The sequence below is a fragment of the Trachurus trachurus genome (genome assembly GCF_905171665.1).
Source record: "Trachurus trachurus genome assembly, chromosome: 5".
NCBI classification, from domain to species: domain Eukaryota; kingdom Metazoa; phylum Chordata; class Actinopteri; order Carangiformes; family Carangidae; genus Trachurus; species Trachurus trachurus.
Window position 1 is genome coordinate 3,282,662 of NC_139896.1, and position 16,580 is coordinate 3,299,241.

Genomic DNA, 16,580 nt, shown 5'->3' on the forward strand with positions numbered 1-16,580 from the left:
GTGGTAGGCCAGATAGTGCCATATCATACCACCAAATCCTAATAATCAACTGTATGTTCATGAATAGTTTGAGTTTTATTTAGAAATACACTTGTTTTCTCTCTGGTGCCAACAGACAGTCATATTTAGCTCAAAAAAAGACCTGTCTGGCTCTGCACAGAGGTACAAAAAAGCACCTATGAATCTCACTAATCAACGTGCATTTAAATTTGTTTGATGATTTAAACATCATGGTGTGGTTTTAGTGGCAGTCATAAAGTTGCCAGGCAACCAGAGTCTCCAGGGAGAAACTGCACCCAGCTAAGAAGTAGACCTATATATTTTTGCACAGATGAGATTTGTGCTCGCAAAGGTAGGTTTTGTTGATTCTGGACACAGCCAGGTTGATTATTTGCCCCATTTATAGTCTTTGTGCCAGCTAAAAGAATAAGCTGTAGTTTGCTGAATTTCTAAAAACCTTAACTTTTCAGTGCTATCTGAAAAGCAGATGGGAAGCAGAAGGGAGCCCTGAAGGTATTCAGTGAAGGCCTAAGACAAATATTTAATTTTATTTATTTACTTTTTTGTGCACCCTGAAAAAAATATAGTTATACTTAAAAAAAAAAAAAAAATGTTATAAGATTAATGTCTGGCAAACAATGGGTTAATATATCGGACGGGGTAATGGACCAATCAGAAATTTTCTTCTGATGGTATCTGGGTGAATCAGCGACATGAAGTTGATATTGACAGGTGTCTCAGCCAATCATATTTTGTAAAATTGTGGGCGGGAATAATTTCGCGGCATCATCCGGGCATTTGCGAATACTCAGTGGAAGTTGTTGTTGTTGTGGGCAGAGCGATTGAGACAAAAGACGTAGGCTAACGGAAAAAGTAGGACCAGCAAGGAAGAGAAATGGCAGAACAGGGCGGTGTGATGAACTTTAACTTAACTACGTTTTTGAATATTATCTTCTCAGCCAAAACTTAAAATGATCTAGAATGGTCGACCATGATCAACCACCAGAGGCATTTCAAGATGGCAGCCACAGCCGTTATCAGTGGTGGCTAACTGGCAGCTTGCGCGCCAACAAGCTGTAGCGCTGCTGGGATCTGTTTACTTTTTAGGTCCCGATAAAAGGAGACTGTCAAACGACCAGATTGTCCAGAATGTGTTTGGACTAACTAACTTCAGCCTACCTGTTGTGTGCTCGAGCTCTAAAGTTAAAGTTGCTCCTCACCTGGCGGCTGCTGCTCCTCCTCCTCGGTGCCCTCCTCAGGTCTTTTTTTTTTTTTTTTTTACCGTGGACTCTGTGCTGTATCTCTGGCTCGTCAGAAATGTTTCCACCGTGGATTCCGGCAAAGCTTTTAACATCGACGACTACAAACAAGTACAGTCCATCCATCCGGTCCTCAACTCCTCCTCATCCCTTCAAGAACTCCGGGCGGGAAGTTGACCACAGTGTGTTAGCCAGCCGAGCTAACGTCGGCTAACGTCAGCATCAATCACAACCACCACCACCACTGTCATCTTCGGGCTATTCAACAACGCTCCTCTCATCCAGGACATCCCGACAGACCGTAAGTCAGATTCTCTTATTAGTTTACAGATATATTACAAAAATGAATGCATTTTCACAGCCAAATGAATCCACTTTTCCTGGGTTGATTTGTTTGTTTACACCTGTTCCTCCCTGTCTCTGGGACAGCTGAAGTCTCGCGATAATACTAACGTTAGTGTTGTAGTAACGTTACTCCAGACCGGTCTTGTCTTGGTCGAGCTGGACTTTTCTCACAGCTGCAGTGACATAATTTTTTTTTTTTAACCACAAATGTCTCTGTCACTTGCTGGCTTTGGTTTAAACTTTATGTGATATAATTCAATAACTTTAAGATAATTAAATAGTTGTACTAAAGTATCTGCTTGTGTAACCATCTGAATAACTTGGTGTCACCAGTGTCAACAGTGGGAGGAGACTTCATCTGTGCTGTGTTCTTCTGTTCAATCCAAACTTTGTTTACATACAGTATAGTTTAGATTTTATATCCAATTACATTTTATTTTTAGCTGAGGGGGAATAATGTAAAAACCAAGCCACGTGACGTGATTATTATGAGTGCTGGTACTGAATACAGTAATGGTCTTGAAAATACTCTCACATTGGTTTGTCTCAGTCTTGGACTTGGACTCACCATCCTCAAAGTCTTGGTCTTGACTCAGTATAGGTGGTCTTGACTACAACACTATAATTTACAGCCGGCAAAGTTTGATAAGATCACTGCAGTGTATTTAGTTGAAGATGTTTCTGGAAATAGATGCATAGAGAGAGAGAGACTCTCCATCTCTGCTTCACCTGCCATGAGGAAGCAGAATGTCTCTGCTGACTGCTTCATACCACAGGCACACATGTTAACTGTGCTGGTCTCATTGTGATTTCATATGTTTGAATTTATGTTGGGAGGCACATGAGTCAGTATGAACTTGATACATTTAATAGTGACAAACCTTTAATAAGCTGAACTTCCATGTGACATAATTGGTCTCTGACTATTGTATTTGTTTTTATTTTAAGCCCCAGGCAGTTTGCCACTGCTGAAAAGTTTAGGTTTTAAAACAATTTCCTGAGAGGTTGATGATGTTGATGTTAAAACCTTACATAGTTTTATGTAGTTTGTAAGTTTTGTGTTGCCACATAGCCCATGTCAGCATCGCCAGCTGTTTACCAGTCTAGAATAAAATCACCTTTACATAATGTAGCTGTTTCCAGAGGTGAATATCAACTCCCTTGTTGAGCTTCTCTCCAGATGTTCGGATGCTAACCAGCTATAGCTCTGGTCTGGTTAGACTAGTGTGTCCTGTTTGAATACCAAGCTACTGTAGCGCCCAGCCTGTCATGAAGAAGCGGCGCTGCTCAGAGTATTATAAGCTCTTGTCTTTAAGCTCTCAGCACGACTGGTGACTAAAACATCCAAACAGCTTTTTATCTGACAGGCATGAAAGTGGTCTCTTAACTCCTGGTGAGTAACTGAATAAGTGTAAGACAGAACAGATGTATTTAGAGCCATAATATCTCTATTCAGCTCTAAGAAGAGGGTTGACTCTTAGATACAGGTAAATAAAGTCAGTAGTTGTGTTTCCATTATAGGTTTTCACAAAATAAAAGTTCATTCATTAATTTTCTATACCGCTTATCCTGCACTAGGGTCACGGGTGAGCTGGAGCCTATCTCAGCTGAATTTGGGCGAGAAAATATACAAAATAAAAGTGATATTTATAAAATTTCAAAAAAAAGCACAATTGCTATTTACAGGTGTTTACATTTAAAAGGTGTTTTGTGAATGAGCCGTAATTCTCTTAAAGGGATAGTTCAACATTTTGGCAAATTGGCCCATTGCCATAATCCCTATAGTTTTAGGAGTAGGTTCGTTACCTTTAATTGTCGGTGCAAGTTATTTTCATCGAACTCATCAAATACACAATCCAACAACTCCAAAACGCTCTGGTGGACAAGTTGTGAGCTGCACATTCACCACGCTATGAGATAATAACACAACGTTACCACACAGAGTTGTTTTAGAGGAAAATTCATGCAAAACCACTGATGCACGTTCCGGCAGTTTTTCATCAAGCAGTCTCTGTATTTCCCTCTAAAACAACTCTGTGTGGTAACGTTGTGTTATTATCTCATAGCGTGGTGAATGTGCAGGTCACAACTTGTCCACCAGAGCGTTGTGGAGTTGTTGGATTGTGTATTTGATGAGTTTGATGAGGGAAACCAAGAAATCCCATGAGCCTCCGTAGTGTACTGTAGCTCTAGCAGCTTGCGGCTCTGCTCCGCCTTTCTAAAAATAGCTTGCACGGCCCCGTCCACATTTCACCACTGTTAAAAGAAAAATAGCAAATTTACTGCTTGCACATGTGCAAGTAGATAGAAATTGACTTGCACCGTCTCAAATTTTAGGGGCCTGGTTAAAAATTTTGTGATTTAACAACTCTGGTGATGTGATGGAACGACTCAAAACAGACTGTAGAGAGGGAGAGCGAAGGGAAACGGGGGAAAAAATGACCAACAGGAATTACATGTAAATCTGAAAAAAGTGTTTGCATTACTGTGCGTTCACACCAAAAGCTTCCAAAGCGCCAAAACGCCGAGAAGTTGAGCCCTGGTTAAATTTAGGGTAATTAGCTATGACGCGGTTTGGCGGCAACCTGTCAGAATAGAGATGTCCGTCGGCTCCCTTTTTTTTCTTTTTTTGTCCTTCGGCTCCCCAATGACCAGCGCAATCAAACTTTGACGTCAGTCACGTGACGAGCGACCAAAGCGGCTGAAAATATTTGCGGGTTTGGAAGCTGTCTTGTCTGAAGCGCACCCTCGAACGTTTTTGACGCTTTGGAAGCTTTTGGTGTGAAGGCACAGTTACACTTTTGCGATACAATTTGATATCGACACGTCTGGGGGAAAAAAAAAACACCTCATGAGAGCATTAACATTTTTCGGCAATATTTGAGAGGTTTTCTGAAATGTAAGGTGTTTCCATTAACTGTTTAGCTACTGGTTACAGTTTCAGAGGGAAAGGGGTTTTTGGAGCACCAGGGGCCGGTACTGTATGAGCCAAACACTGCATGTGTGTCGAGCTTCCAGACTTTTTCTGGACTAGTGTGAAACTGGTGTGTTTTCCACACTGTGTACAAAGTGTGTCAATCATTAACCCGTCCTGTATAGAAATGTAGGGCAGCCTCTCTCTCCCAGCGGTGGCGGCCGGCGATGCTATTGAATGTTTACATCGGGTTTTCTCTGCCAATGCTCAAGGTGAGCGTGAGTTTGTGCAATGTCTCATTAAAATCAGTCTTAATAGCCACAGAGGTGACGAGGTCCTGATTCCTATTACACATGTCACTTTGCATTAGTGTCCACATTAGAGCCTGCCACTCCGCAGCCAATCAGAGACACTTAACAACAAAATCAACAGATCCCTTTATAATTGCTCCTGAGCAAAGCAATTTAGCAGAAGCTCTGGGGGATTGACTTTCATTTGGGTTTGTCAAACACAGGCCGTGCTTGATTTGTTTTGGCCCAATGGAAAATTAAAATAGTTTTTGAAGCACGTGTGTGTGTGTGTGTGTTTGACTTTGCGAGGTAGCTGTTTGTACTCGTTGGCTTTATGCAAAAATAAATTAATAAAGGTAATTGTTCTTGGGTGTGCAGCCTTGAGATAGAATAGAAAAGTAGAACAATAGGCTCTTGTTAATCAATTTTATTTATCATCCTTCTTATGTTCCCTCTCAGAAAAACAAGAGCATTAACCAGCCGAGTCGTTTTCTTCCATTTAGTTCATTCAACAAAGTAAAAAGAAGAAGAGCTAATTAATATTTAATGCCCATGTTTCATCAGCATTGTCTCCATCAGTTATGTTTTGCAGAGGGAGAGAAGAAAACTGCTTTTATTGCCAGAGGGTCAACTAAAGCTCACATTTTAGAAACGGAGCATGTAAGTGCTCCAGTGTAAACTTTTCTTTTTAAACTCTTGTCCTTGCAATCCAATGATAAGTAAAGAGTTAAAATATGTATTTACCATCTGTCTCTCATCATTAATTAATAATCAACCCACAGTGTGCTGAGATCATGGCATGGTGCAGGCTGTGTTGTGTCTCTGGAGGGGAGGATGGAAAGGTTCAGTCAATAATGCAGTAAGTTTACCCTGCAAGTTGAGTTTTGTGTAGGGCACAACAACACAACAACACAGCAGGTCTCTACACACCACACTGGGACGTAGTAGCACACAGGGCCGTTGCTAGGAATTCTGGGCCCCCTTAAAGAATACTAAAGTGGGCCCCTCCCCCTAACTTTTCCTTTTTTTTTCTTAGACTACGTATGTATTATCGTTTTTTATTTAGCCTTCTTTGTTTTGATGCTAATGCAGCATTACACTGCAAAAACTCAAGTATCTTACCAAGAATATTTGTCTTATTTCTAGTCAAAATGTCATTTCTAGTCAAAACAAATCTCATTCTACTTAAAATAAGACACATCATATTAAAAGTAGCTTGTTTTTAGACACTTTTTACTTCTTTCAAGCATATTTTCATTTGGAATAAGTAAAAAAAATCTGATAGTGGAGCAAGTTTTTCTTCCTTATTACAAGCACAAAAAACGTCCTTTCACTGGCAGATTTTTCTACTTATTGTGAATTTAAGTGAAAATGATCTAAAAACAAGTTAATTTGTAGGTGATGAGTCTTATTTTAAGTGGAAAAATATTAGTTTTTGACTAGAAATGAGACATTTGGACAAGAAATAAGACAAATATTCTTGGAAAGATGTTGAGTTTTTACAGTGTACTATGAGTATTAGTCAGGGTCTTACGCAGAATAAATCAGTCATACAAAGATTAGACTACTGGGGTTTTTTATGGGCCCCACTGGGCGCTGGGCCCCTAGAATTATCATCACCTTTCTCCCCTATACAACGGCCCTGGTAGCACATAGCAAGTGACCTCTGATATTGTGATAGATAGATAGATAGATAGATAGATAGATAGATAGATAGATAGATAGATAGATAGATAGATAGATAGATAGATAGATAGATAGATAGATAGATAGATAGATAGATGGCCTTTATTGTCATTGTGAGAATTGTGCGTGCTGCAACTGACAGTGCATTTAAGATAAGATATAAAATACATCATAAATAAGATGCTGCACAACAGAACAGGTGCAGTAATAAACAGTAAATAAGGCCGGTGAGGTGGTAACACACCATGAGATATTGCACGTAATATTTCTCTGATATTGCAAAGTGTGTGAGTCAGTGAGTGTGTGTGTGTGTGTGTGTTACTAGCTGGGTTTCCATTACAGGCTTTCACAAAATAAAAGTGATATTTCTAAAATTTCGAAAAAGTTGAATTGCTATAACAGGTGTTTCCATTGAAAGGAGTTTTGCGACTGAGCTGTAATTCTTGTTAGGTCTCGGCTAGCGACTGTAACAGAAGGAACTATTGTTTGGTGATTCACATCGACATGTTATTGTGTGACACCGTCTGAGTTATCAGATTGTACCTCACAAGTTTTATTAAGATAACCCGGTTGGGTGGAAATGGTACAAAGTGTGTACTCTTCTTGTGAATGAAGAGCAGACTTTTAACAGCAACATCCCATACTTCTATTAAAGACACGGCCCGTGAGACACAATTTTAAGGAAGATGGACGTTCAAAACATTTTGCGTTTAGTACTGATTTAGCAACTGTGTGGCCATTTAAAGGGATAGTTCACCCAAAATTCAAATTTCACTCATTTTCTACTCCCCCTCATGTCGACTAAGGGCTGGGAGAAGTTTCAGAGTCCTCCGTGGCTTCTCTGAGTTACAGCGGGGCTCCGTGCAGCACTGCATGTCCATATGACGGTCGCAAACGGGGCTCACTTTTCTTCGTCCAAAAAGACACATCAAAAAACATCCAAATACCTCCATAGTGCTCGTCTGTAATGTCCCTCTTGTATTGAAGACCCAACATGAGAATTTTTTCTGAAAAAAATTAAATAAGTCTATATTTTAAGCTTGTTTGGAAGCTCCCATGTCTCAGTTCACTGCTCTGCCGGTGTCAGTGCAAATCGCGCGAGATTCTGGTATAGCAATTGGCCCATTGTCATAATCCCTATGGTTGTAGGAGTAGGTTCGTTACCTTTAATTGTGCAAAAACAGAGACTGCTTGATGAAAAACTTCCCCCAACGGAAACGCGCATCAGTGGTTTTGCATGAATTTCCCTCTAAAACAACTCTGTCTGGTAACGTTGTGTTATTATCTCATAGCGTGGTGAATGTGCAGGTCACAACTTGTCCACCAGAGCGTTGTGGAGTTGTTGGATTGTGTATTTGATGAGGGAAACCAAGAAATCCCAGCTCACGGCTCTGCTCCACCGTTCTCAAAATAGCTTGCACCGACAATTAAAGGTAACGAACCTACTGCTATGACTATAGGGATTATGGCAATGGGCCAATTTGCCAAAATGTTGAACTATCCCTTTGACAAACATGTTGACTTTCTTAATGTAAACAAACCACTCGATGTATGAGTGAAGCCATTTGACGTTTTCTGTGACATTTTTTTTGCGGTTTTCTGGGATTTAGACAGCCCAAGATCCATCAGCTTCCATTATACATTGCTGTGGCGATGCAGGGACAGACAGAACTACTGCAGAGCTAAAATACTTGAAAACTAGAGCGCCAGTTTGAATTTGCCTGGAATTGTCCTTTAATGTGTCAATAAACAACAGCCTCAGAGAACCACTACAGTGTGGATCCAGACTTTTTATACAAGAAGAGCATCCTGCAATGCCATCGCCATAAACTGAAGTCGTCCCTCAGGAGGGGAAATGAGCGGTGTGCTGCTTAAACACAATAACATAAACACTGAACTACATTATCCTTCACTGTGTAAGCCTTGTGGTATTTTTATTTAGTCATTAGAGCCACCTGAGTAAGCACTGTGCTGTTTATGCTGGGTCTTGAGTCTGACAGGTAGCACTGTGTGTGGAGAGGACATTTTTGCTTCTCTGCTCTTTTTCTTTTAATGTGTGTATGTATGTGTGTATACTGAGAAAAAGAAAGTAGGTGTCTCTCCCCATCCTCCATCCATCCTCATTCCCCCCTGTTTCCCCCCTCCCTCCCTCCCTCCCCTGTGCCAGCTGAACAAAGACAACTGCTCTTTGTTAGCTACATGCTCTGTCTGAGACATGGAGTCACAACGTGTCTTTTAACTGATGCCGGTGGCGGAGATAGCAGCTGAGATTGGGGGGGTGCGGGTCGTCTAGGTGTGTGTGTCCTATCTAATCCTGAAGATAATGTTAGCCCTTGTGCCCACTATAGGTCTCTGTTTACAGCATCAGCTCCTTCTTAACACATTTTCAATAGGCACAGAGAGCGTGTGTGGAGCTGAAGCAGCTGTCTCTATGAAAGCGCTTCACCCAGCACCTTTTCTTCTTAAAAAAAACACACTCCACCCTATTTGTTGTGCTGCTGCTGCTCGGTGCTTCAACTTGGAAAATATCTGAGATTTTCAAAGAATCGCTGCACTTTTTAACTGTCAGGAGGATGAGACGCTGTCAAAGATGCAGTAACCACCACACACAGCACTTTTTTTTATTTCTCCCACACCACCACACCAAAGCACTTTATCCCCACGGCCTTCGCCAGTGCTTCCTCCACCAGAATGATGAAAGGAGAAAAAAAAAAAAAAAAAAAAAAGCTAGTGAGCACAAGGCTTTGAGTTAAATGACAGGCTCAGTAAAGGTGCATTTAAAAACCAGGGCTGGGTATCAATTCACTACTGATTCATTGAATCGATCCGAATCAATTCAGTTTGACTTCCGATTATCGTTCGATTCAATTCGATATTGATCCATTTGGAGATATTCTAGTGTTAATACCAATTTAGCTTTTCACAGAACGAACAGATGCTGCAAATTGTATAAAGATTAACTCTCAAAGCTGCTGCATTATTAAAAAATATTAGTGTTTAGATTAAGAAAAATGTACCCAAAAGCAGTGACATTAATGTACTTTTTTTTTTTTTTTTTAATCGATCGATCCACGGCCACTTGCGTGCCGATCGGTGGAGAGCCCAAACCCCCATTAAAAATTCAAATAGAATTTGAATATTTAAAGGTATAATGTGTATGAATTCCCCCCATCTAGCGGTGCGGTTGCATATCTGAACGTATTCTTGATGTTGCATTCAGGTGAAATCGGGCAGACGTCAGACAGACAACAGACTCTGCATGTAACAGGATAAACAAGCGTCTATGTAAACAAGTGGTCCGCCAGAACGAAGCAAAACAATACAGGCGTGACAACATGTTGTCATGGTGATGTGGTATTGTTTTACCGTCTTTCTCTGGTGGAGTAAAACGACATCCGGTTGGTTTGCCGACGGCCGTCTGCCTGACTGCACCTGAATGCAACACCAGTGCCTCCGTCCTTCCTCACACTACACAGTGGTGACAGTTTTAACAGGCCGAGCCCACAGCTCCGCTCAGTTTCCGTGGTTACCTACGGTCACGATGCAACATGGCCGCCTCGGTTCGGTGCGTCGCCCACTTATGTATTTGTAACGACTTGTAACAACTCATTCTAAGGAACCAGAAAGCTTTCACTTGTATGCAGCTGTGATTCCACTTCAGTGAAATACGTATTTATGAAAGACAGATTTGATTTTTGATAATAAAAAGCCAAATAAGTTACATACTGGGGCTTTAAACATAAGAATCATTATACATTTGAATCTGTTTAGGGGGGAAGATTGACAGCCCAACTGTGATCACGCAGCTCTGTGATCTCCGGTTGACTAACAAACAGGAAATGCCATTTATTAAAAGATCAATCTAAGGATTTTATGATCTGATATAATCGGATCTTTCAAATTAAAATCGATATGAAAAGGAAAAATTGCTTTTCTAAACCCAGCCCTATATAAAAAACCTAATAGCAGACTAGTGATTAGGACCAGAGTTTGGAGGAGGAGAAACGATGGGAGCAGTCAGTGAAGGAATTTCCTCTCCTCTCTCTCTGCTTCGCCCAGTTTTGTCCATATTTGGCAGGACTGATGTGCTGGGAGCTGATGAAGTGGTTTACCAGTCTGTTCTGGGCAGGGGGAGAGGGAGAGGGAGGGAGTGGGGGTATTTGGGTGAGGGTGGTGGGGGTTGGGTTGCCTCATTTGCTCCTCTGTTGTCTGTGAAATACTTCTTTGTCTGGCCTTCTTCCGATTTCTTTTTTCCCCCCGCCACCTTATCTCTGAGAGGCTGTGGCTTATTGACACTGTACCACAGTAGGCTATATTCTGGTATATTCTCTCGTGATGATGAATAATTTCTCCAACACAATGATAATGTTTGCATAATTAAATTGCTGTGTGCATAAGCAGTCATCGTCATGGGCAGAGGGATAAGATCTGTCGGTTTCTGTGCACAAGCTCTGCACAAAACGTTACAGCGTGCAAGAGCGAGTCTCCCCCCTCAGAAGGGTAAATCCTACGGACTGTTAAAGTCACCTGGTGAATGGGATAATTTAGCTCAATTTCCTGCCTGGCTAATGTCAATAGATGGAGAGTTAAAGAGCGTGAAGAAAGTGGGCGGCTATTAACCCTTATAAATCACACTGATTCAAGAGAGAGGGAGAAAGAAAGAGAGCTGGAGATAGAGAGGGGGGTGGGTGGAGGGTGTCAAGGACAAGAGACAAGAACCCAAGATTTTAAGTGAAAAACTCTTTTAACTTTAAATTGAGTTAAAAAAAAAAAATCACACATGCAGTGTAGATTATTATAGAAACACCGCCTGACACACAAAACAAGCTGCTCAATGCTTCTCTTCCCTGAGCACCGTTATTATACATGATATACAAAGATTTTAGTTTTTTTTCCATAAGCTTAAAGGGATACTTCACCCAAAATCGATAATCCACCAATTTTCTACTCACTGTCATGCCAAGAAAGGGTTTGGAGAACATTTGGAGTCATGTTTATGCGCATGCACGAGATTTGCTGTGAGATGTTCTTCTGTGTTCACATCATACATCCAATGGTTTACAACGACGAACCAACATCTCGTAGCAAATCTTGCGCATGCGCAAACACATCAACAGAGCCACTGGGAGCTGCTGCTACAACAAGGATAAAAACAGAGATCACATTAATGTTTTCAGAACAATTTTTCCATGTTTGGGCTTCAGGACACTTGGGTCAATAGTAGACGAGCAGTATGGAGGTATCTGGATGTTTTTTGGATGTGTTTTGGATGATTCAAAAGAGAGCACAATCCGCCGCCATTATATGAAAACCCATTTCCACCCGGACCCCCCTGGAACTCCAAAAGCGCTTTGATGACTCTGAAAGTTCTCCGAACCCTTCCTTGGCATGACGGTGAGTAGATGATTGGTGAATTATTGATTTTGGGTGAAGTATCCCTTTAAGTATTCTGTTGTGACTGCAAATCTTTAAACTGTATTACTTTCTTTCAATATCTGGATATTTGTAGTGTGGTTTTAGTTTGTTTTTAGCCATTAGCCATTGCTCATAATGAAGTTATGGCTAATGGGGATCCTAATAAATAAACAGTTGCCTTTATTTTACAGGCCTGTTAATTATGTGATGTCAAGAAATAGCCAAGAAATAATAACGGTCAATTTCATATCATGTTTTTCATAAAGGCAATAGATTACACATGCTTTTCATGCTTTGAATTTTTAGGGAAAGGCCAGAATTTTTCTCCACCAGTCGTCAATTACAATCAATAATTTCTGTGCCATTTCTACACAATCAATGGTTATTTCTTGGCTACATTTCTCGACATTACTATGAAATTGACCGTTATTTCAAGGCTATTTCTAGACATTATGGCGCAATTACTTGTTATTTCTTGGCTTTTTCCTGACATTATCATGTAATTAGCGGCCTGTAAATTAAAGGCTTACCAGATAAACAGTGCATCATCTAACAACCTTTTAAACCCGGTGCTGTAATGTGCAGGAATGTATTGAGCTGCACAGCCTCTGCAGGTGATCCCTGCACTTCCCCACAGCACTCTATCAGCCTCGGGTCTAATTGCAGCTGCAGGACCCACTGCGGTAATTGGAAAGCATTTGGGATTTAAAAAAAAACAGGGCTTCATTAGGTCAAATCAATAAAGACTGTTCTTCAAAGAGACACTGGGAAGCAGGGCTACAACTCTTCCGAGCCTCATTACATTTGAATAATTAGTAAGATAGATATCATTTCAAGTAAACAAACAACGCAGCCCTGTCTCTCTAACCTCCACGTTCAGTGTTGCAGCGGCTGAATTAGTGTCTTGTGCAAACCTCTGTAAACCTCTCACCTTCTGCAGAGGGTGAAAATATCAGTGCATCCTACAAACACTAGGTCTGTAAGGCTGCTGATGTTGCTCTACATGATATCCCTCATATTTATCATCAGCTTTTCTCTCCATGTCGCAGTGTTTCGCATCACGGCCGCTTCACCTGAGCTCTGACCCTCAACGACCTTTTCTCAGTTCAAGGGTTGAAGATGTTGCCGATGGCGTTAATTCCCTCAGTGACGCCGCCGGTACTGTTTTCTTTGTGTGATTATTTTTACTTCAGTCGGCTGAACACATTTCTGCTCAACTGATCAGTGTGAGTGAGGCTGTCGTCCCTCTGGATTCAGCCATGTTCTTCTTCCCCTTTTTGGTTTCATTTGAGACCAATCACCATGTTTGTTTGACCACAAGAGCGCACACACTGAAAACCACTGAAACATACAACTAGTGCATGTGTTTTGTTTTGTTTTTTGTTCTGCTTAGAGTTGAAACAATTACTGGAGTAACATGATTAATTCGATTACAAAAAATTATTGAGTCAATTTTTCCTCAATCGAATTAATTACACCGCTTGTGTTTCACATGGACTTGTATTACTGACAGTCACACACACAGAGTCGACAGTTCTGTGGAGCGATCTAAGAAAAGACAGAAAATAGGGAAAGAGAGACAAGATCAAAGGAGTGGGACCATTTCAAGTTGCGTTCACTGTGAAACTGAAGATACGTCCTGTAGATATCAAAATATCAGGTGCTTCTATAACATGTTATCTGTCAAAAACAAAGCCAAACTCACGCATAACCACCACAGCTTCCAAAATAATTGGGCTCCCCACACCAAACCTATCAGATTTACACAACAGGTCCATCACACGCATCTCTATCTCAATAAAACGGGACATCACACACCCACTCAACACCGACCTCATCCCCCCTCCCCTCAGGACCAAGATACAGGGCACTGAGGTGCAGAAGGGCTCGCTAATACCGGCCGTCATAGCGACCCTTAACAAGAGGCCAAGATAACCTGGCCAGAGTGTAAAAATGTGTGGCAATGTGTTGTAATCTGTGTGTGTTTGTATGTGTCTGGTGAAACGAAATGTAAATGGTCATGTGAAAAAGAATTTCCCTAGAGGGACAATAAATGTCTAGAGTTTAAAAGTCTAAAGTTAATAAGAGTAGAGACTGAAGTTTAAGATGCACAAATATTACACAGATATTATATTTAGTAAGAATATCAGTACATCACAATTATTGATTGTTCATTTGCAAACTCGTCCTTTTAATATAGCAATTTAATAAAGCAAAACATTTTAGATTTAGATAGATAGAATAATCGATTACAAAAATAATCAATATCTGCAGCCCTAGTTCTGCTCCTCCTTGCTAACCAGGTTGTCCATCACTGACTGGACTACCGCTGTGCAGACTCCAGGGGTTTTCCCCGCTGCACTCTTTCTTTCTTTCTTTCTTTCTTTGTGCCTTCAGCTCCAGCGAAACTGATTTCCTCTGTCAATGTTGTCACATTTACTCGTTGTCCGATACCGATGTCTCAGACCAGCTGCTGGGTGATTCTACTTAATCTTCCCTCTCAGGATGAAACATTCCTTGTGCTATATAACATTAGTCTTGCATTGCCACATCTCCACACTCACTCTGCACCTAGTATCATACCGCTATAGGGAAGGAAAAAACAAACAACACTCTGGCTTGTTTGCATTTCTTTAAACCGATCACATTTGTCTTGCAGCAGTGGTGCATCTGCAAAATAGTGTCATTGGGGGAAATAGTTTTCACATTTGCACATTTGTACCTGGAGCTAAGAAAATACAGACTGTTGACTGTGTGATTGCACATTGTTAAATCTTGCTGTTTTCAGCGTGTAGGTTGTGAGCTTGGAGGTTGTTTTACTGCAGTGAAGGAGATTTTAAAAACATTAGCGAAAAGGGAGACGAATGCCACCTGAAGCAGGTGCCCGATGGCAAGACTTTATACCCACAACCCACTGCAACACAAATACAACACATAATGGAAAGTAGGGATGTCACGATGTCGCTTGTTTTCACAATTAATTGCGGTATTAAACGCCACAATTAATTAATCGTTAAGATTTCCAAATACCGTCGTCACTTTCCAAAAAAGATTCTGTTGGAAACACAGAGGTAGATGTTTGTGCACTAAAGTGAAGGTAAATGTAAGAAACACTGGTCCATTTACCTAATGTAACATACGATTGGTAGGAATTTAAATGTTAGCTAGTTAGTCAGTTGTGCTAAAAAACTAACAATGATAAACCTAAAGCAGAAGTAAGCGATCCGGTGGTTTTGTCTAACTTCCTGTCAGCAGATGGAGTTGGCAGTCCCCGCCCTCGTCCCTACGTCACCACATTCACGCGCATCCCTTGGCTGCACACACAGAGAGGACCGCCCCTTTATGCCGTTCTCTCTCCTCATTGGATAATAATGCAGGATTAATAATTGGTTAATGGTTATATATTAATAGTAGAGACTTAAAGTATTTAGTGTAAATAATCAGTATTGTAATTATATTTTGACTTTATTTGACTTTACACATTCATATGATGTAAATTAATTGATGCATAATAATCATGATAATCGTAATACCGTGATTATTTCTCTGTAAATAATCGTATAAAATCTATAATGGTGACATCGCTAGTGGAAAACCAAGCTGCTGGTGTCACATCATGTCTTGTCCAGCTGTGAACTAAATGGCCTTTTCAGGTGTGATGCTGCTGCTGCTGCTGCTGCTGCTGCTGCTGTAGCTAAAAACACAGTCAGTCAGGTCGCCGCTGTCTCCACCAGAGAGAGGGAAGAGCAGAAACATGACAATTAATTAGTCTCTGGTTCATATCAGTGACAACCTCATGACTCCCCCCTCTCACCCCCCCTCTCCCCCCCACCCTGCCTGCCTGCCACAGCTCCGCTTCCCCTCCTCGTCTTCGCAGCCCTGCGGTTCTTGTCACTAATCACATCTAGACAAACATGAAATTTAAATATTAACCAGCTCCTCCGACAAGTAAAACGACACGCGCTGTGGGACGGTCGTACAGAAGACGGCAGCGGTGCCAGCAGGTGGAAACGACCACGGTCTGTATATCCACACGGCCAACTCATTAGAGGTTCACACTGCGGTGTGACTGGAGTCGGGGTCAAAGCTGCAGCCACATGCCAGGTAGGTGAGGCGACTGACTGTGACTGTCAGTTATGATGAATAATCTTTGTGGGAAGAAGAGTTGCTCATCTTACTGTAAATGTTGGCCTACATGTTTAACTGAAAAATTAATGTTCTTTCCGGATTCAAAGTGCTTCAGAGTAGCGCACACGCACACACACAGGAAGTAGTGGTTCACGCACCGTGGAGTTAAGTGAACAGAGGCTGCCATTAGCCATTAGCCATTAGCCATTAGCCCGCTATAGTTTATGATGACTTTGCGTCTGAGCAGCTGCCGACCAGTTGGAGACAGAAGATAGAAGGTTTCAGCTGTCGGGCAAAGAGAGAGAGAGCCCAATAAGAAAAGAAACAAACAAATAAAAGCAGGGTACAGGAAGTCATTTGTGCCGACTGCAGTAGACATCCTGAACAAGACCATCTTTAACTCATTGAGTGCCAGACCTTTTATAAAATGGTCAGTGCCAGGTGCCAGCGTTTTGGGGCATTCTGAGTAATATGTCAAGACCCAGAGAGTATTTTGTACTATGACTCTGAAAACACCAAACAGCTCAAAGGAAAGAGGAGACT